The sequence below is a fragment of the Schistocerca gregaria genome, chromosome 2 (genome assembly GCF_023897955.1).
Source record: "Schistocerca gregaria isolate iqSchGreg1 chromosome 2, iqSchGreg1.2, whole genome shotgun sequence".
NCBI classification, from domain to species: domain Eukaryota; kingdom Metazoa; phylum Arthropoda; class Insecta; order Orthoptera; family Acrididae; genus Schistocerca; species Schistocerca gregaria.
The window spans coordinates 25,425,857-25,447,643 of record NC_064921.1 but is presented as its reverse complement, the minus strand read 5'-3'; positions in this window follow the sequence as shown (position 1 = coordinate 25,447,643).

The window sequence follows — 21,787 nt, the reverse complement described above, 5'->3', positions numbered from 1 at the left end:
CACGGTCTAGATGTTTTAATGAAAACGTCCTCGGACCCGTGTTCAAATCCCTCCTCAGCTTAAAATCTGATTAAAAATCATGACTAATGGCGGTCGAAGACTTCCAGCATAAGCAGGTCACTCCCGTTCTGTCAATGGCCTTGCCAATGACGGCCGAGGACGGGACAGAGGTTCAGGGCACCCTTTCGCTCTTGGGGTGAGAAAATTCTCCTAAAAGGCGGAAGAAACAACAACAATCAACGGCATTGGTATGCATTAAAGTTACATAATGTGTACCCAAAGGTGATATGACCTTTAACTGAAAAAGTGTGATGATGATTTCTCCGTTGGCAGAAGATTCCTGAAGCAACACCAATTTGTATCTCTGTGACGGGACTGCAATGGAGAGGGAGGGGACCATAAGAACGAGACTGAATAAAGGATAACGTTCTACGTGTTGGAACGGGAAATGTCAGAAGCCTTAACCTGGTAGGGTAGCCGGGAAAACTGAAAAGGGAAATCGTAAGTTCAATATATATATAGTTGGGGTCAGCGAAATGAAATGAATGAAGACAGGGATTTCTGGTCGACTGAAAAGGGAAATATCAGCAGGAACAGAAAATGATGTAATGGAAGTAGGATTTGCTACGAATAGGAAAGGAGGGCAGAGAGTGAGTTACTGTGAACAGTTGAGTGTTAGGGTTGTTCTCATTAGAATCGACAGCAAACCACCACCGAAAATAATAGCTTAGATATACATGCTGACGTCATAAACAGAAGGTTAAGATTATATTGAACGGGTGATTCAGTACGTAAAGAGAGATGAAAATATAATAATCACAGGGGATTGGAATGGGGCTGCAATATATTTCAGATGATAATAGAGGATATTCTGTTCGAGAACCACTAGAGGAGGAGACACACATGGGAAAGACACAGAGGTATGGGAAGAATTCCGTTAGATTATATCATAGTGACATAGAGATATCGAAATAGCAACTATATTCAAATCACAATTTAGTAATGATGAAGAGCAGACTGAATTTTTAGAGACTACTCAGGAAGAATCAGTGCGCAAGTAGCAGGATACGGAAGTACCAATAACCAAATTTCTTTGAGGCTATAGATACTGCGACAAGTAATAAATCAGTAGGCAGTTCAGTTGGAGAGGAATGAACATCCCTGAAAAGGGCAGTAGCGGAAGTTGAAAAGCAAAACATAGGTACAATGAGGATAACTGCAAAGAAACCATGGGTGACAGAAGAAATACTCTAGCTGATCGATGAGACGAGAAATTTTTTTTACAGAAATTTAGGAATACAGACGCACATGTCTCTTAGAGATGAAATAAGAAGGAAATGCATGGAGGCTTAGGCGGAATGGTTGCACGAAAAATGTGAAGAAACCGAATAAGAATTGATTGTCAGAAGGACTGACTCATCTTTTTAAAAGTCAAAACAGCCCTTTGTGAAACTAAAAGCAAAGGTGGTAACATTAAGAGTGCAATGGGAATTCCGCTGTTAAAAGCAGAGGAGGAAGTGGATAGATGTAAATAGTACATTGACAGCCCCTATGATGGGGAGGCCCTGTCTGTTGACGTGGTGGAAGAAGAAACAGGAGTCGATGGAAAAGAAATAAGAGAGTCAGTATTAGAATTAGAATTAGTCTTCTTAAGATAAAATAAGGCAGAAGGGATAGATAACATTCCATTAGATCTTCTAAAATAAGTGGTGGATGTGACGATTATTCATATAGGTATTTAGAATATATGAGACCGGCGATATATCACCAGACTTAGGGGGAAAATCATCCATCAAATTCTGAAGATAGCAACTGCAACAAGTGCGAGAATTATCCCAAAACCATCTTAAGAGCTAATGCATCCAAGTTGTTGACAAGGATAATATACAGACATTGGAAAAGAAAACTGAGAGTCAGGTGACGATCAGTTTCGCGTTAGGTAAGGTAAAGGCACCAGAGGAAGATAAGACTAAGGAAAAATAAAGATACTTTCAAATGATTTTTTCGATGTGAAGGAAGAGTTGCACGATGTTAAATGGTGCTAGATGTTCGAAATTCTGAGAAAAATGTGAATAAGCTACAGGGAAATACGGATAATATACACTGAAGGGCCAAACACACTGATATGGGCATACGCATTCAACGATTCATGTTTGCGTGTGCATTGATGTGACGAATTTCTTGTCTGGTGAGCGTTGTTATCCTGAGATGAAGAAACTTTCCAATCTACCTTCAGACTGAAGACAACACCACCAACAACTCCTACCTCTTGCTTTCATAGGAAACTATTTTGAGAATGCGAATTTGCTCTCAGTTGGGAGTAGTCTAGGAGATTATAGTGAGATACAGTGAACATTAAGTACACTGGAGTCAGTAAGCTGAAATCTGGGACCACAAATCCTGATTTAGGCTCCTATGGATCTATCTATCTTTCTCATCGTGGCTGCAGTATGTAGGATTCATTTTTGAGACAGCAATTTACGTCCGTAACGCTGCCCTACAGACCGATGGTATTTATTATGTCTGCGCGACTGTTTGGATTGATCTGTGCAGCAATCTCTGTCAACACATAAATTGCATTCGCTACTTTCTGTTTTAATTAACAGTGCACTGGCTGTTACGACCGCGTCCTGTATCACGCCTGTGGTTATTGTCAGATTTTCTTTCACCTCTTGATTTCAATGCCCAGAACGGAATTAATTAGTCCGATTACACGCTACTTGTTTACATCGAAGTTCCATTCATTATTTCACAAAATAACAAATCAGGCATCGCCGAACCACTGCGTAACAGGCAGCTGGGCGTTATCGACGTCTGCTGTACCTTAATCTGGGGTGGGCACAAACATTTGAAACGGGTGACAAGTTTGGCGCAGTTGTTTAATTTCCCACACGATGCGAAACTTTCTGGGTATTGTGCAACGGCATATACCAAGGTGAAAGTGGCACATTGTGAATTCACTCTCTATCAGTTTCGAATTATGTTATAACCACATTTCCCTCCGACAGAAATTTTTGTTGTGTCGCATACTACCGTATTTTATGGTAAAATATTTAATACGAATACTCTTATCAGTTTCTGTCAGAGGAGTGTATCTGTGAGGGTTTTTTGTGCGTAGACAAAACTACGTATCAACTAAAATAATCGTTTTGAGTGTTATTGCTGAAACAGCAGGCTCTTAGAGACGTGGCGCTTTAACCAGATTCAGTTTCTCTTGGTTAATGTGAAAGATCCGCCACATAAATCTGACCTCCCCCACACCTTAACAAGTATAATTTAGAAATATCCAAGACGAACAACAAAAGAGTTTCAAACTATTGTAGAAAATACCAATAGAAAAAAAGAATCCGTGTATACATAATTTACCTTCATTCCTACCCAGATGGACCACCCTTAATAATAATAAAAAAAAAGTTCCGTTCAAATTGGCTCTTGTATGTGAGACGCCGTATCATCCTCAGCCGATAGGCATCACTGGTGGTGGCTGCGGTTGCGGAGGGGGGGGGGGGGGGGGGGAGGGGGGCATGTAGTGAGAAAAACAGTCTCCCAGCCGTTGTTAGCTCCGCTGACTGGAACCTGTACCGGTACATCTTAATCAAGAAGCTCTTCAGTTGGCCTCACGCGAAATGAGTGCACCCCGCTTACCAGCGGCTCTCGGATACGGACGGTGACCGTCCAACTGCCAACCGAGCCGGACAGCGCTGAACTTCGATGATCTGACCAGAGCAGGTGTTACCAATGCGGCAGGGCTATTGGATTGGATTTGCCCTAAATAGACCTCTAAATTAAAGTAAGACGGAACTTAATAAGCAATAGCTGAATCCTAATTTCTGTTTCACAATCTCTGTCCATAGAGGACGACTGCTCCATAAAAGCAGAGAAATAAATAAAATATAAAATATGAGGTAGCTTCATATATTCTCTAATGTATAACAAATTTCTCCTGCTGGCCATTTTCGCAGCAGCTGTACATAAATTATAATAATGAAAAGAAAAACGCATTTTGCGTATTACACAGGAAATTACACTCCTGGAAATGGAAAAAAGAACACATTGACACCGGTGTGTCAGACCCACCATACTTGCTCCGGACACTGCGAGAGGGCTGTACAAGCAATGATCACACGCACGGCACAGCGGACACACCAGGAACCGCGGTGTTGGCCGTCGAATGGCGCTAGCTGCGCAGCATTTGTGCACCGCCGCCGTCAGTGTCAGCCAGTTTGCCGTGGCATACGGAGCTCCATCGCAGTCTTTAACACTGGTAGCATGCCGCGACAGCGTGGATGTGAACCGTATGTGCAGTTGACGGACTTTGAGCGAGGGCGTATAGTGGGCATGCTGGAGGCCGGGTGGACGTACCGCCGAATTGCTCAACACGTGGGGCGTGAGGTCTCCACAGTACGTCGACGTTGTCGCCAGTGGTCGGCGGAAGGTGCACGTGCCCGTCGACCTGGGACCGGACCGCAGCGACGCACGGATGCACGCCAAGACCGTAGGATCCTACGCAGTGCCGTAGGGGAACGCACCGCCACTTCCCAGCAAATTAGGGACACTATTGGTCCTGGGGTATCGGCGAGGACCATTCGCAACCGTCTCCATGAAGCTGGGCTACGGTCCCGCACACCGTTAGGCCGTCTTCCGCTCACGCCCCAACATCGTGCAGCCCGCCTCCAGTGGTGTCGCGACAGGCGTGAATGGAGGGACGAATGGAGACGTGTCGTCTTCAGCGATGAGAGTCGATTCTGCCTTGGTGCCAATGATGGTCGTATGCGTTTTTGACGCCGTGCAAGTGAGCGCCACAATCAGGACTGCATACGACCGAGGCACACAGGGCCAACACCCGGCATCATGGTGTGGGGAGCGATCTCCTACACTGGCCGTACACCTCTGGTGATCGTCGAGGGGACACTGAATAGTGCACGTTACATCCAAACCGTCATCGAACCCATTGTTCTACCATTCCTAGATCGGCAAGGGAACTTGCTGTTCCAACAGGACAATGCACGTCCGCATGTATCCCGTGTCACCCAACGTGCTCTAGAAGGTGTAAGTCAACTACCCTGTCCAGCAAGATCTCCGGATCTGTCCCCCATTGAGCATGTTTGGGACTGGATGAAGCGTCGTCTCACGCGGTCTGCACGTCCAGCACGAACGCTGGTCCAACTGAGGCGCCAGGTGGAAATGGCATGGCAAGCCGTTCCACAGGACTACATCCAGCATATCTACGATCGTCTCCATGGGAGAATAGCAGCCTGCATTGCTGCGAACGGTGGATATACACTGTACTAGTGCCGACATTGTGCATGCTCTGTTGCCTGTGCCTAAGTGCCTGTGGTTCTGTAAGTGTGATCATGTGATGTATCTGACCCCAGGAATGTGTTAATAAAGTTTCCCCTTCCTGGGACAATGAATTCACGGTGTTCTTATTTCAATTTCCAGGAGTGTATCTTATCTTGTGGGCCCAGATTAGTTTTGCCTTAGTTACAAAGTGTCTTCAGGGGACGTCAGATTCATCATTCCTAAACCAAACACCTTCCGGCAGGTGGCAAACTTGTTGAAAGTTTGCACTTTTCCTTTTAGTCACTGTTTTCAACATACATCAGTTTAATTGTTATTTTCTTTGAGTCACTTTTAATTATTATAATTTATCTCTAGAATATACACTCCTGGAAATGGAAAAAAGAACACATTGACACTGGTGTGTCAGACCCACCATACTTGCTCCGGACACTGCGAGAGGGCTGTACAAGCGATGATCACACGCCAACGCACAGCGGACACACCAGGAACCGCGGTGTTGGCCGTCGAATGGCGCTAGCTGCGCAGCATTTGTGCACCGCCGCAGTCAGTGTCAGCCAGTTTGCCGTGGCATACGGAGCTCCATCGCAGTCTTTAACACTGGTAGCATGCTGCGACAGCGTGGACGTGAACCGTATGTGCAGTTGACGGACTTTGAGCGAGGGCGTATAGTGGGCATGCGGGAGGCCGGGTGGACGTACCGCCGAACTGCTCAACACGTGGAGCGTGAGGTCTCCACAGTACATCGATGTTGTCGCCAGAGGTCGGCGGAAGGTGCATGTGCCCGTCGCCCTGTGACCGGACCGCAGCGACGCACGGATGCACGCCAAGACCGTAGAATCCTACGCAGTGCCGTAGGGGACCGCACCGCCACTTCCCAGCAAATTAGGGACACTGTTGGTCCTGGGGTATCGGCGAGGACCATTCGCAACCGTCTCCATGAAGCTGGGCTACGGTCCCGCACACCGTTAGGCCGTCTTCCGCTCACGCCCCAACATCGTGCAGCCCGCCTCCAGTAGTGTCGCGACAGGTGTGAATGGAGGGACGAATGGAGACGTGTCGTCTTCAGCGATGAGAGTCGCTTCTGCCTTGGTGCCAATGATGGTCGTATGCGTGTTTGGCGCCGTGCAGGTGAGCGCCACAATCAGGACTGCATACGACCGAGGCACACAGGGCCAACACCCGGCATCATGGTGTGGAGAGCGATCTCCTACACTGGCCGTACACCTCTGGTGATCGTCGAGGGGACACTGAATAGTGCACGGTACATCCAAACCGTCATCGGACCCATCGTTCTACCATTCCAAGACCGGCAAGGGAACTTGCTGTTCCAACAGGACAATGCTCGCCCGCATGTATCCCGTGCCACCCAACGTGCTCTAGAAGGTGTAAGTCAACTACCCTGGCCAGCAAGATCTTCGGATCTGTCCCCCATTCAGCATGTTTGGGACTGGATGAAGCGTCGTCTCACGCGGTCTGCACGTCCAGCACGAACGCTGGTCCAACTGAGGCGCCAGGTGGAAATGGCATGGCAAGCCGTTCCACAGGACTACATCCAGCATCTCTACAATCGTCTCCATGGGAGAATAGCAGCCTGCATTGCTGTGAAAGGTGGATATACACTGTACTAGTGCCGACATTGTGCATGCTGTGTTGCCTGTGTCTATGTGCCTGTGGTTCTGTCAGTGTGATCATGTGAAGTATCTGACCCCAGGAATGTGTCAATAAAGTTTCCCCTTCCTGGGACAATGAATTCACGGTGTTCTTATTTCAATTTCCAGGAGTGTATATACCGACCTGAACGTGGTCTGGCAGTTCGAAATTCAGCTGCCTCAGGAGATGCAAAGAACAAGCGTAACGCGTCTAGTAATTTGTGTATTTATGCTTCAGATCATACAAAAGACTGTTGTGTCAGTTATCTGTGAGAGCTAACTTAGACCACAAAGGTCCCGTGTACATAAGTTCTTGCTTCATTATTATTGGAACGAGAAGTCATTACAACCAATTATATTACAGCACATTAGGAATATTAAGGGGATAAGGCAAAAATGAGACGTTGTTCTCATATATCAAGGTATACAATATAAATTTGTATTTAACTGCATTTCATCAATGTTAGTGTAGATGTGTTCTTTTATGCTACACTTTCAATATGACATTATATAAAATATTTAGCTCATAATGTTAAAGCTGACTGTCACAAATGATCCTGTGGCATATTACTTTAGCGTACATTCTGTTAAGCTTAAAAGAAGTTTTCGAATGGTGGTCTACCAAAGGTCTACCATTACACATGAAATGAAGTGGACTGGGAGCGCCATCATATATAAACAACACAATGTGCTGCATTTTTCACTAGAGTCACTGGTACAAGTAGTGTAGGTCTCACGGCGGTGGTCCATTCAGTCACTGATGCTACGTCCGTCAGCCGATGACGCAGTTAATGATATTACCACACCCATATAAAGCCGGCCGCTGTGGCCGAGCTGTTCTAGGCGCTTCAGTTCGGAACCGCGCTGCTGCTACGGTCGCAGGTTCGAATCCTGACTTGGGCGTGTGTGTGTGTGTGTGTGTGTGATGTCCTTAGGTTAGTTATGCTTAAATAGTTCTAGGTCTAGGGGACTAATGACCTCAGATGTTAAGTCCCATAGTGCTTTGAGCCATTTGAACCATATGAACACCTACACAAGATCGCGGTTGATCAGCGAACACCATGTCAATGGGATTGAAATCAGTCATTGTATAACTGTATTGGGTTGAGTCACCTCATCTAACTGTGGTCTTGTGAGTGAGCAAAGCGTTCTCAGCTGACATATTTGATATCACATTTGTGCTATTTAAAAGTGACTTTGAGCGAGTTCATTTTTTGTGCGTTCTTTGTCGGGCCTGCAAACTCAGTATACAAACAAATTTTGTCGTTTAACGAGCAATGGAAGCAGATTCTCTGGAAGTACTGTTTTGGTTGAATCTGCCATTATGATACGATAACAAGTGAATTCAGTTATACGATTTTCCCCAAATCCTCTAAATTACACTAATAATATTCATCATCGATGTAGCGATAATGTTTATTGGCTCAAGTAGTTTTAGGTGTGCATGTGTGCATCAGCAAGGTCTGTTGTTGAAGAAAAAAGCTTTGGTTTCTAACTGACACAGTGAACATTTCTTCGTGTCATCCTATAGTACAATTAGTGACGCTAAGTCCCCTCATATGCTCACAGGCGTGATGATTACCATTTTTAACGTAAACCTATTACCTCTTTGGTAAATCTGAATTGAATATCAGTAATTCATGTGTTGATCGTCATCGTTCTTCCTACGCATAACGTCCATAAAACTATTGCAGTGAAAAGAATCTTCTACACTCTCGAAAAAAATCGTACGCCTGGAAACACGACGTCTATTTCTATACGATGGCGCCACATGCCACCTGGGGGTTAGGAGACGTACTGATAACGGTTTCAACGTCCTCAGCCAACACATAGCGTAGTTCATAGTCATCAGAGCGCCATCTGTGTCTACCCTGCTCACAGGCAGATGGCTCAGTGTGGTGCCGACGTGTGGAACAAGCAGGCAACTATACCACGGTGACGTACTCGTGCTGCCTACTGTCAACTGAGGGAGTTTGGAAGGGGTCAAATTATGGCCTCCCAAGTGGCAGGATGGTCGTTTCGGAGAACTGCCTCAGGAGGTGGACGGGCTGGGACCGTTGTGTCACGATGCTGGTATCAGTGGCCACGTGAACATTCTCGCACTCGTAGATCAGGATCTGAACGTCGACACAGCTCAGATGCCCGCCAGGACCGTCGTACTTTAAGGGCATAAGTGGCAGACCTTACAGCTACCACAGCACAGATAAGAGGGCTTTTGAGCCCAGACATGCCTGCGCGCACTTTCGAACAGGATATTAGCAGCTGGACTGCGCCCACTCACATCTCTAGCTTGTCTTCCACTCGAAGTGGACAGTTCGACTTGTGCCTTCTGAAGATCACATGGAGGATGGGCGCCTTAGTCTCCGGGGATGAAAGTGAATTCTTCCTGCACGCAAGTGATGGTGGTCTGTGCGTTCCACGTAGATGTAGTGAGCGCTATCTCGTAAAGTGTATTCGTCCAAGACCAAGTGGTCTCAGCCCAGGTCTTATGGTCTGGGGTACGAGAAGCTACAACTCTCGTTTATCTTTGGTGCTTCTTGAGAGAGCGCTAATCCACGCCCAGTACGTACGGGTTGTTTTTAGGGTCACTCTTTCACCGTTCTTGCAGCACTAACATGATGTGGTTTTCCAACAGGTTAATTCTCGCCCACCACTGACAGTAAAACACAACGTGCTCTGCAAGTTGTGCAGCAACATCCCTGGCCAGCTTGATCTCTGGACTTCAGTAGAACTGTCAAGTCCCCAGAGGATTTAATTAACAAAATGACATAGCTATTCTTAGCAACACATAATGTAAAGGTTCTGCCAGTATTTCTTACGCGGACGCCGCGCAGTGAAACCCAAAGTTCCGCAGACAAGGAAGGGAAAGTGTCACACAGTACAAATAGCCTGAGCTATGTCGAGGATACGAACAGCGCATCTCTCGGACCTTAGAGGGCGAGAAGGAACTTTCCGCCCCGGACATATCGAAACCAATGTAGGTCCACAGCGACGAAATGTCCGGGAAGACCGAAAAATAAGTTAGAGAAAGTGGACGGGAGGGCTGCATCCGAGCAGGGCAGACCTTCAAAATGGGTATTTAAGGGCATCCACGAGCAGCAAGAGAGAGAGTCGTCGCAGAAGTTGAACAGGACACAAGCAGACGAGGCCCGGCAGCGTCGAGAAGTTAGCAGCCGCTATTGATGAGTCTGTAGGAACCGCAACTACGAGAAGATGGTGTTGCTCTGGTGGAAGTAAACACAACTATCAGTTAAGTAGAAGTTATGCATTGGAATAGTTTTGAACAGGGACACCTTGTCTCTGTCTCAAGTAGCCTCTACAGTTAGTTTCCGCAATAGAAGGAACAAGCCACTGGCTGGTGCTTGCCTCCTGTGGGATAGGACAAGGGTCCATTATTTGAACTAAGAGTGCATTCAAAGGTGGTAGTTCTCGTGAGTAGTGGAGATTTTGCCTGAATCTATAGAAGTATACAGAGTAAGGGGAAGGGTCTGACCCCTCACATGTCCTTTGTGATTCTAGTTCAATAAATTGCGTTAAAGGAGAAATTTCATCTTACTGTTTTGACAGATCAGTGCTGCCAATTCCCCCCTTGTACCCGCTATCTGTTCAAAGTATTGTCTAATATATCTACACCTCCTACACGCCCTTAGACAGTCCAGAAGATTCTACTCCCTCTAACCTCCTTCTTAAAGGCTAGTTAAAGGGAACCACAAACCCATAATTGTCGTCAACTTTCCGATTGCACCACGCAGTCTCGATCAGCTCGATATTGGTATCCGGATCTGTGCCGGGACGCGACAGAGCACATGTGGGATATGAAGGGAGAAGAATAGATTCGTGCGACTTGCAAATCCACAACTCTTAGAGAACTACGTGAATAGGTCGAGCAGGCGTTGCATAAGTATCCAAGGACAATACTCGTCATTTGTACGACCGACTGGATGCCAAAGTCAGCGACTGCATTGCCGCCCATGAAGGCTACACCACGTACTATCATGGGTGTTGCAGTAAGGGGCGGTACCTGGTACCACAGAACCGCCTGTGCTGTTCATCTGTAAGTACAATCATTTCATTTACTCCATATGCACTGTTGCAACAAAAACTCTTTCCAAGCGTTGTATCTCTTCCTGTTCTATTGTCTTTCCTATACTACGTCAGTAAAACCAAGTACGTTCTTTGGGAACGGTTTGACGATATTGCCGGGACGTCATTGACAATTCCTATTAATCCAATCACTCAGAAAAAAGTGAATTCTCGCCGGATACTGTGTGTTACAGATTTAAAATAACTCTCCAAACATCACGTTTCTGACACTGCGCAACGTCGTGCGTCACCCGCGCACTCCATTGAGAGTAGCTGGCAGACCTCAACCGGGCAACACGTGAGGCGAGCGCGTGACGGCGTAATCCCGCCTTTGTGGAGGTGGACCACGTGTCGGCGCCCCGAAGCGTGCGCCGGCTGCACGCGCTCCGCCCGTCATCCACGTGATCCGCGGAGCCACCTGGCGGCGCTCCGCATTACGCGGACTACCTGCCTCTTGTGGGAACAGCGACAGGTGCCAAAGCTGGGGCCGCAGGCAGCCAGCCCACACGTGACGCGGGCACAACACCCCCGTCTCCGCCATCGAGCAGTGCTGGTACCTAGCAGTACGTAATTCAGAATGGCGAGTGAGGGGACCTGTTCTTTTAGCGAACAAGTCTCTCATCACATTATCACCTTACCCATGGCGATGCATGGTCTGTTAACGATTCAGTTTTCTACTCACTGATAGCAGGCCACCGTTTTTCAGTCATCCCTCACAACTACACAGCTTTTTTTTTGTTTTTGTTTCTTGAGTCATTACGTTCGTCCCACGCAGCCCACTACGGATTTCCCTCCTGCAGTAGGATCTTTACCTCAGAGTAGCACTTTTACCCTAAGTGCTCAGTTAGCTGTTCGAAAATGGTTCGAATGGCTCTGAGCACTATGGGACTTAACAGCTGAGGTCATCAGTCCTCTAGAACTTAGATGTGGATGTAGATGTAGAACTACTTAAACCTAACTAACCTAAGGATACCACACACATCCATGCCCGTGGCAGGATTCGAACCTGCGACTGTAGCGGTCGCGCAGTTCCAAACTGACTCGTCTAGAACCGCCTGGCCACTCCGGCCGGCTCAGTTACTTCTTCCGTACATCACACACTCTGCCTCTGCAGCTCCCTATAATATTGTGGAAGTTACTCCCTGGTGCGTCCTGACATTCTGTCCCTTCCTCTCGTAAGAGTTCTCCATACATCATTCCTTTATCTATTCTGTGGAGAATCTCTTCATTCTTTCTCTTAGCAGGGCACCTAACTTCCAGCGTTCTGCACCACCACATCTTCGATTCCCTCTGCTGTTCACCAAATTTTCGTAGCCCGACGCAGTAGGGACGTACCAACTTAAGAAGAAGTGGTGCCGACTTAAGGTTATCCGATTCTTGGTACACGAGCAGCTGTGTGTAGGAGTCAACCGCCGACGGGTCAAGTTGAGATTTTTTAGGTCTCTGTGCTTGGAGACAGTACAGAAACCCTTGGTTGTTCGGCAAAGGAGCTAGATGTGGATATGAGAGTGAAAAGAGACTCTGTGTTTACTTACTGATCTGATTTTCATTGATTTTTCACATGTTAACAACGGAAATTCAGAAGAGAAAAGACACTGGTTTACAAAAATATATTTACCAAAAAAATGTAATATTTGTTACCACCGATCACGATCCGTCGAAGTGTCAGATTATATTGTTCTAATTTAACCCGTAGGCTCAAGTACTCTTCACAATGAAAGTGACACAGACACACTGGCACCTGTAGACCAGTGTTCCGAAGAAACCAATAACCCTAATCCTGAAGTACTCACAACGAAGCATTTGCAAGTCCTTCTTAGGGTGCAAAGTTACTTGAGTTTGACACTAACTTAAATGGTATCTGCTGTACGTCTCAATGTAAGTTACAAGGCTTACAACTTTGACGATTTTCTTTTTGACATCCCCTCATGACTCAGTCATGACACAGGTCATATATGATATCACTAGACCTCTTTTTCAGGAATACTTACTTCACCTGCGTTAATCTTCTGTTAATGGCTTCCTTGCTTCGTCCGTCAAAGCCAGCAGAATTGCTTAATCTACATTCTCGGCAAAAATTATGGTGATTAGCATACCGATAACCACATTTCTCTTTTTCCTCATAACTTCCGTCTCTTTCTTAAGTTTAGCCTCAGTCCATATTATGCACTCATCAGACGATTCCTTCCAGTTAACACATGCTCCACTGTTCTTTACTTTCACTAAGGGTAGAGTATCGTATGCCTTGTGCTCTCTTGTCCATGTGTGAGAAGACGTGAATTGTTTTCACCGTGGCGCCAGACATGTCATCTGACGTCCTTTCCTTCAGATCGGCAGCATCTGTTACTTTTTCCCTCTTGTGTGCACAGCGGAAGTCTGCGAAGTCATACGCATCAGTGCATGGCAGCATAAACTGATCGCCAGCAGACTGCGTCTGTTAATCTGATCCACTACTCTAAAAATGATGGCCAGGATAATGTAATTATTAAATACTTGCATTTAATTCTGTTATTTATTTCACCGACTAGCGTAATTCACCAGTCGTAAAAGCTTAATCATAACTTAGCACATACACATAACTCTTACTTAAGAACTGAAGCTGCAGTACCTGCAGAAAATTAAATGAGCTCATCCTACGTGCAACCCAGATGGTCAGCCTCTTGCCAGCACTAGTGCCACAAAGAGTAGGGGAGAGTGCTGCACCTAGAATATAGTACACTTTGGAGCCCATAATCTGTTCTAGTCGGTGTTGGAATCTAATGATTTTTGGTGGTGCGAGACGTGAGATTGTACTTGTGCAGTGTTTGTAAATGTTACGGGCTCTACCTATGTAAGCGCTGCTTATGATATTAAATCTATTTGAAGCATTTTGTTACTTCTTCAGAAGCAGAATTTTATGGCGAGTAAAAGTCAGTATATTTTTAAAACTAGTTGCGTGACATGTGGACAGTTATGTCATACTTCATCATTCGTGCACCATCTGGCACCTTGAAATGAAGACGTTGTTCTACCACCGAATATGTGATACTAGCAAGTGGACTCAGTTTCTTCAACGACTCAACAACTTCCGGTGTCCCGAAAATGGAAACTTGGGTTGTTGTCCATTCTATTTCACAATGTTTTCAGATTTAACGCGTTTTTCACAAGACTTCCCCTTAATTTGATTTCTTACTGATTACTGGTGTGCAGTAGTAAAATAACACATAAATTATTAAATACAGTACTGGCAAGATTTTGTCGTTAGCAACACTTTTAAATTTGAACAGAATACTTGTTACTAGTTACACGACCAAGATGTACCTTGCACAGTTTTTGACACTTGAAAAAACCCTGTATTACCAGATTAATATTTGTAATTTCAGAAAAAAGTCTGTAGCACACATAAAGTGAATGCTGTCGTTGAAATGGAATACAGTGAGGTGACAAAAGTCCTGGGATTCCTTCTGATATCTTGTCGGACCTCCTGTAGTCCGGCATAGCGCTGGAACTCGACATGAAACGGACTCGACAGGTCGCTCGATGTCCCCAGCACAAATATTCAGCCACGCTACCTCTACAGCCGTCCATAGTTGCGAAAGTTTCACTGGTGAAAGATATTGCGTACGAATTGACCTCTCGATTTTGTCCCATGCATCTTTTATTGGATTCATGTCGGCCTATCTGGGTGGCTAAATCATTCGCTTGGATTCCCCAGAATGTTCGTCAAACCAATCGTGAATAACTGTGTCCGATGGCAGGGTGCACTGTCATCCTTAAAAATCCCATCGTTGCTTGGGAACATGAAGTCCATGAATAGCTGCAAATGATCTCCATGTGGCCGAACATAAACATTTCCATTTAATGATCGCTTCAGTTGTATCAGAGGACCCAGACCATGTAAACACAGACCACACCATTGTGGAGCCACCACCATCTTGCACAGTACCTTGTTGACCGATTAGGTCCATGGATTCGTGGGATCTGCGCCACACTCGAACCCTAACATCAGCTCTTACCAACTGAAAGTGGGACTCATCTTACCAGGCCACGATTTTTCGCTGTGTAGGGTCCAACCAATGTGGTCACAAACCCAGGGAAGGCGCAGTGCATATCGGAATATTGAATTCTCTAACGATTTCAGAAATGGAATGGCCCGTAGCTCCAACTAACATTCCGAGTGCAAAGTCTGTTAATTCCAGTCTTGCGGCCATAATCTCGGCGTAAACCGTATCCCATGAATCTCCTGAGTGCAAATGACAGACCCGCCAACGCACATTATTTTATACCTTGTGTACGCGGTATTATCCCCATCTATGTGTGTGACTATCGCTATCCCATGACTTTCACCCCCCCCATTGGAAGAAAATATATTAAACCTCTACTGCATGGGTGGCTAGAGGCGAAAGTATGAAAGGTGTTCCAAGGTAATACACTCTGCCCTACAATTAAAAGTACGTCTGCTCTCCAGCCTGGTCTGTAACGACGAGGCCGAGCTGTGCCTCGTCTCTACACTTAGCTGCCTGTTTTGCAAATTGAGATTCAGGGCAATGATCGGCCTGACTTCTGTTGCTTGTTTGTATTTTGACAGAGGTACCTAATCACTGCCACAGAGATTACAGTCCATACGTTTGAGTTCCAAGTTCACTTGAGTCTAAGTAAGTATAAGCTTCGCACCTCAGCGTCCTTTATCAAAGCCGGTCGTCTGCTTTGTCTTGGTGTAAGGGATGGGTGAGCTAGGCTTTACTCCAACCGTCAGCTACACCTGGCCCTTTCAATGTGTTTTCCTTCCGACTGTGCGGTATCATGCCGACAAATATTCGTAGACTCAAAGCTTTCTCGCCTCTAGCAATTAGATTACATTTTTCTGGTACCATCTCTATCCACAATTTTATTACGTGTTCCATCTATATTGACTACTGTCAACTTAATGAAACAGCAAACTACGTGTTTTCTCTGAATAGCAATTTCGTCAGCGAATCTTATTACTGATACCTTTTCATCCTGAGTTTTAAATCCCCCTTTCTTTTCCCGGCATAGTTCCTTCCGTGTCCAATTTGAACAGTAGCGGTGAAACCCTAAATCCTAGCTTCCATTCTTCTTAATCTTAGAGCTTTGTTCTTGGTCTTTCATTTTTATAGTTTCCCATTGGTTGTTGCTGACATGGTATATTTTCCAGATTTCATTCATTACTATTCATGTGACGCACGTTTTCAAACATTACACCCGAAGAAAGATTCGCACATGAAATACTGACAATTATGGATAAAGGAGGAACAGGCAGATTCCATATTCCTACACTATGTGATCAAAAGTATCCGGACACCTGGCTGAAAATGACTTACAAATTACTGGCGCCCTCCATCGGTAATGCTGGAATGCAATATGGTGTTGGCCCACTCTTTGCCTTGATGACACCTTCCACTCCCGCAGGCAAACGTTCAGTCAGATGCTGGAAGATTTTTTGGGGAATGGCAGCCCATTCTTCACGGAGTGCTGCACTTAGGACAGTTATCGATGTCGGTCGGTGAGGGCTGGCGCGAAGTCGGCGTTCCAAAACATCCCAAAGGTTTGCAAGGTAGGAGACGAGGTACTGGAGGAATTAAAGCTGTGACGACGGGGAGTGAGTCATGCTTGGTTAGCTCAGTGGGTAGAACAGTTGTCCGCGAAAGGCAAAGGTCCCGTCTTCGAGTCTCAGTCCGGCACACAGTTTTAATCTGTCAGGAAGTTTCATCCCATAGCTGTTCTATTGGATTCAGGCCAGGACTCTCTGCAGGCCATTCCATTACAGGGATGTTATTGTCGTGTAACCTCTCCGCCACAGGGCGTCTATTATGTATAGGAGCTCGATCGTGTTGAAGTATGCAATCGTCATCCCCGAATTACTCTTCAACAGTGGGAAGGAAGGTGGTGCTTAAAACGTCAACGTAGGCCTGTGCTGTGATAGTGTTCATCATAGACAAGGGTATTGTCAGGAGTGACCCAAGGAAGTGTCATCGGACCACTGTTCTCCCCTATATGTATAAATGAGTTGGAGGACAGAGTGGGCAGCAATCTGCGGTTGTTTGCTGATGGTGCTGAGGTGTACGGTGCGGCGTCAAAGTTGACTGACTTTAGGAAGATACAAAAGCCGAAATTTCCATCTGGTGTGACGAATCTAAGTCGATGTAGATGATCGGATAACGGTCTGATACAGTGTTACTAGTGTCCTGCTTGACACAGTCCAGTCGTTTAAACATCTGGGCGTGACGTTGCAAAGCAAACATATGAGGACTGTGGAAGGGAATGGGAATGATCGACTTCAGTTTATTGGTAGGATTTTAGGAAAGAGTGGTTCCCCTCTAAAGGGGACCACATATAGGACGCTGGTGCGACCTGTTCTCTAATACTGCTCCAGTGTTTGGGATCCGAACCAGGTCGGATTGAAAGAAGACATCGAAGCTTTTCAGAGACGGGTAGGTTCAAACAGCACGTGTTACGGAGATGCTTCGGGAAGCGGAATCCCTGGAGGATAGCGACGTTGTTTTCGAGAAACACTATTGTGAGTGGATCAGGAAAGGAAATAACTAGTGGTGGTACAGGGAACCCGTCTGTAGGCAGTGTACGGTGACTTGAAGAGTGTCTGTGTGGATGTGGATGTAGAAATACGGGGTTGGGGATAGTCATTAGGTTTAAATTATTACGATCGAAAAATTGAAGCTGCACCGATGAAAGTTGGTGCTAGCCCTTCTCTACATATTGAACCTTCAACGCCATGCACTGTTGTGAACAGTGGTTAAGCTGTCTGAGATCTCATTAGAAGTTCTCCTTTAATTTCGATTACTTTTCGAATTTCCCTTAAAGACACTGGAGTCATCGCCTAATGACTGAATGTTTGTGCTACTGATTTTCACATACATTGCAATGCTTCCGCGCTTCAGCTGAACATACTCAATTCCTCATTTCCGTTCAGAGAGTAATAACTAATGAGTCTTGCTTTTAGTTTGCTATCAGCTTGCATATAGGTTACACGTTGGTTAGAAAAAAAAGAAAAAAGCGACATTACTGTCACATATCCCAATACAATCAAGCTAACACTTGGTTCAAGAATCATAAAAGAAGGCTGTATACATGGAAGAAGCCTGGAGACACTGACAGGTTTCAGATAGATTATATAATGGTAAGACAGAGATTTAGGAACCAGGTTTTAAATTGTAAGACGTTTCCAGGGGCAGATGTGGACTCTGACCACAATCTATAGGTTATGATCTGTAGATTAAAACTGAAGAAACTGCAAAAGGTGGGCATTTAAGGAGATGGGACCTGCATAAACTGACTAAACCAGAGGTTGTACACAGTTTCAGGGAGACCAACTGACAAGAATGGGGGAAAGAAATATAGTAGAAGAAGAATGGGTAGCTCTGAGGGATGAATTAGTGAAGGGAGCATAGGACCAAGTAGGTAAAAAGACGAGGGCTAGTACAAATCCTTGGGTAACAGAAGATATATTGTATTTAATTGATGAAAAGAGAAAAATATAGAAATGTAGTAAATGAAGCACACAAAAAGGAATACAAACGTTTCAAAAAGGGATCGACAGGAAGTGCAAAATGGCTAAACAGGGATGGCTAGAGGACAAATGTAAGGATGTAGAGGCTTATCTCACTAGGGGTAAGATAGATACTGCCTACAGGAAAATTAAAGAGACCTTTGGAGATAAGAGAAGTACTTGCATGAACATCAAGTACTCAGATGGAAACCTAGTTCTAAGCAAAGAAAAGAAAGCAGAAAAGTGGAAGGAGTATATAGCGGGTCTGTACAAGGGCGATGTACTTCAGGACAATATTATGGAAGTGGAAGAGGATGTATATGAAAATGAAATGGGAGATACGATACTGCGTGAAGAGTTTGACAGAGCACTGAAAGACCTGAGTCGAAACAAGGCCCCCGGAGTAGACAACATTCCATTAGAACTACTGACGGCCTTGGGAGAGTCAGTTCTGACAAAACTCTACCATCTGGTGAGCAAGATGTATGAAACAGGCGAAATACCCTCAGACTTCAAGCAGAATATAATAATTCCAGTCCCAAAGGAAGCAGATGTTGACAGCTGTGAAAATTACCGAACTGTCAGTTTAATAAGTCACAGCTGCCAGATACTAACGCTACTTCTTTACAGACGAAAAACTAGTAGAAGCCGACCTCGGGGAAGATCAATTTGGATTCCGTAGAAATGTCTGAACACGCGAGGCAATACTGACTCTACAACTTATCTTAGAAGCCAGATTAAGGAAGGGCAAACCTACGTTTCTAGCATTTTAGACTTAGAGAAAGCCTTTGACAATGTTGACTGGAATACCCTATTTCAAATTCTGAAGGTGGAATGGGTAAAATACAGGGAGCGAAAGGCTATTTACAATTTGTACAGAAAGCAGATGGCAGTTATAAGAGTCGATGGACATGAAAGGGAAGCAGTGGTTGGAAAGGGAGTGAGACAGGGTTGTAGCCTCTCCCCGATGTTATTCAATCTGTATATTGAGCAAGCGGTAAAGGATACAAGAGAAAATTTCGGAGTGGGTATTGGAATCCATGGAAAAGAAATAAAAACTTTGAGGTTCGCCGATGACATTGTAATTCTGTCAGAGACAACAAAGGCTTGGAAGAGCAATTGAAGGCAGTGGATAGTGTCTTGAAAGGAGGATATAAGATGACATCAACAGAAGCAGAATGGGGATAATGGAATGTGGTTGAATTAAGTCGGGTGATGCTGAGGGAATTAGATTACGAAATGAGACACTTAAAGTAGTAAAGCAGTATTGCTATTTGGGGAGGAAAGTAACTGATTATGGTCGAAATAGAGAGGATATAAAATGTAGACTGGCAATAGCAAGGAAAGCGTTTCTGAAGAAGAGAAATTTGTTTACATCGAGTATAGATTTAAGTGTCAGGAAGTCGTTTCTGAAAGTATTTGTATGGAGTGTAGCCTTGTATGGAAGTGAAACATGGACGATAAATAGTTTGGACAAGAAGAGAATAGAAGCTTTCGAAATGTGGTGCTACAGAAGAATGCTGAAGATCAAATGGGTAGATCACATAACTAATGAGGAAGTATTCAATAGGATTGGGGAGAAGAGAAGTTTGTGGCACAGCTTGACTAGAAGAAGAGATAGGTTGGTAGGACATGTTCTGAAGCATCAAGGGATCACCAATTTAGTATTGGAGGGCAGCGTGGAGGGTAAAAATCGTGGAGGGAGACCAAGAGATGAATACACTAAACAGATTCAGAAGGATGTAGGTTGCGGTAGGTACTGGGAGATGAAGAAGCTTGCACAGGATAGAGTAGCATGGAGAGCTGCATCAAACCAGTCTCGGGACTGAAGACCACAACAACTACAACATCCCAATACAATATCAGTTCTTTTTTAGCCACTATTTTGCAGTCTTATTTGCCAACACTGGAACAGTATACTCGGAGAGGAAGCTTCGCATCCTCCTAGTGGTACAGACGCGCCCCGTACGATCCCGGGACACCTTTGTTCGCAGAGGGCAGTCTGTGAATCTCATTAGGTGAAGCAGGTCTCCATGGAGTTTTGGGCTACTGTCGCAGAAGTCAGGCTGTGGCCTGCCCCGCTGCGATTGTGTGAACGCGACCGACGCCGTTCTGAGTGCTGGACAGTGAAGGTCGCGCCCATCTTGTCGTCCTCTGCAGTTAATATCTCTCGCTGCTTGGCATACTTTGCAGGTGTTGAGGAAATACAAGTTTTCGATCTTCACAGAAGTTCGATCTGCAATCTGAGCAGCCTGCTTCACATATGTTTGTGAAATGCTATTTGTGCTGCAGTTTTAAGTCGAATTTGTGTTTTATTTCGATACAGTCGGATCTGCGTGCTGCACATATAAGAGTATCTGGGTGCTCTATTCTCCATTAAGTCTTTCATTAGTGTTACTTATTATACTAACGTATCGCCTTGGGAATTTTATTTGTAACTCAGTTAACCTTGTTTCTCTGACAGCTGTTAATAAACATTAGTGGAACTGAGTAAGTGAATCTCCGTTAAAGACAGACTTAACTTCTATTACAAGATCCCAAACCTTTCTTACACATTTCCAAGTTAGGATTCCTTGTAATCAATATAGTTATAAAAGTAAGGGTACACAGTGAATGCCACTACAACGCACAAACCAGTCCTATTACAATCAGAGGAGTTATGTGGTATGGTAGCCCTCTATCCCCCAGGAACAAGGCTCCGATTTTTACCTGAAGGACGTGCTTTTGAATATGTAAGGGCTGGGAAGTTTCGCCCTCTAGAAATTTTTAGGACGTTCCAGAACATTAGAGAGTATTCGGGAACATTCCATAACATTCTATAGTATTCGAGAGCATTCTACAACATTCCAGAAAGCTCCGGAATGTTCCACAATGATCTGGAATGCTCTGGATTGTTCGGGAATAGTCTCGAACATTTGACAAGATACCAAAGTATTCGGGAGCACCCCAGATTATTGTGGAACATTCCAGAACGCTCTCGAAAGTTGTGAAATGTTCTGGAACACTGCGGACCAATCGAAGTCTTTTTGGTATGTTCTGGAATTCGTCACTGGGGGGGGGGGATCCATTGGCAGAAGTATTTTATAGCAAGACCGGTCGTGAATTCGAACGTCAGTTTCTTATTAGTGACGGAGAGAGGTGCCGAAAAGGCAGTACAGGATTGAGTAAAAACAAACAGTGAAGTGTGAGCAGTCAAAGTGATACAGTGGCTGAATATAAATCAAAAATAAAGTGTGAAAAGTGTGTA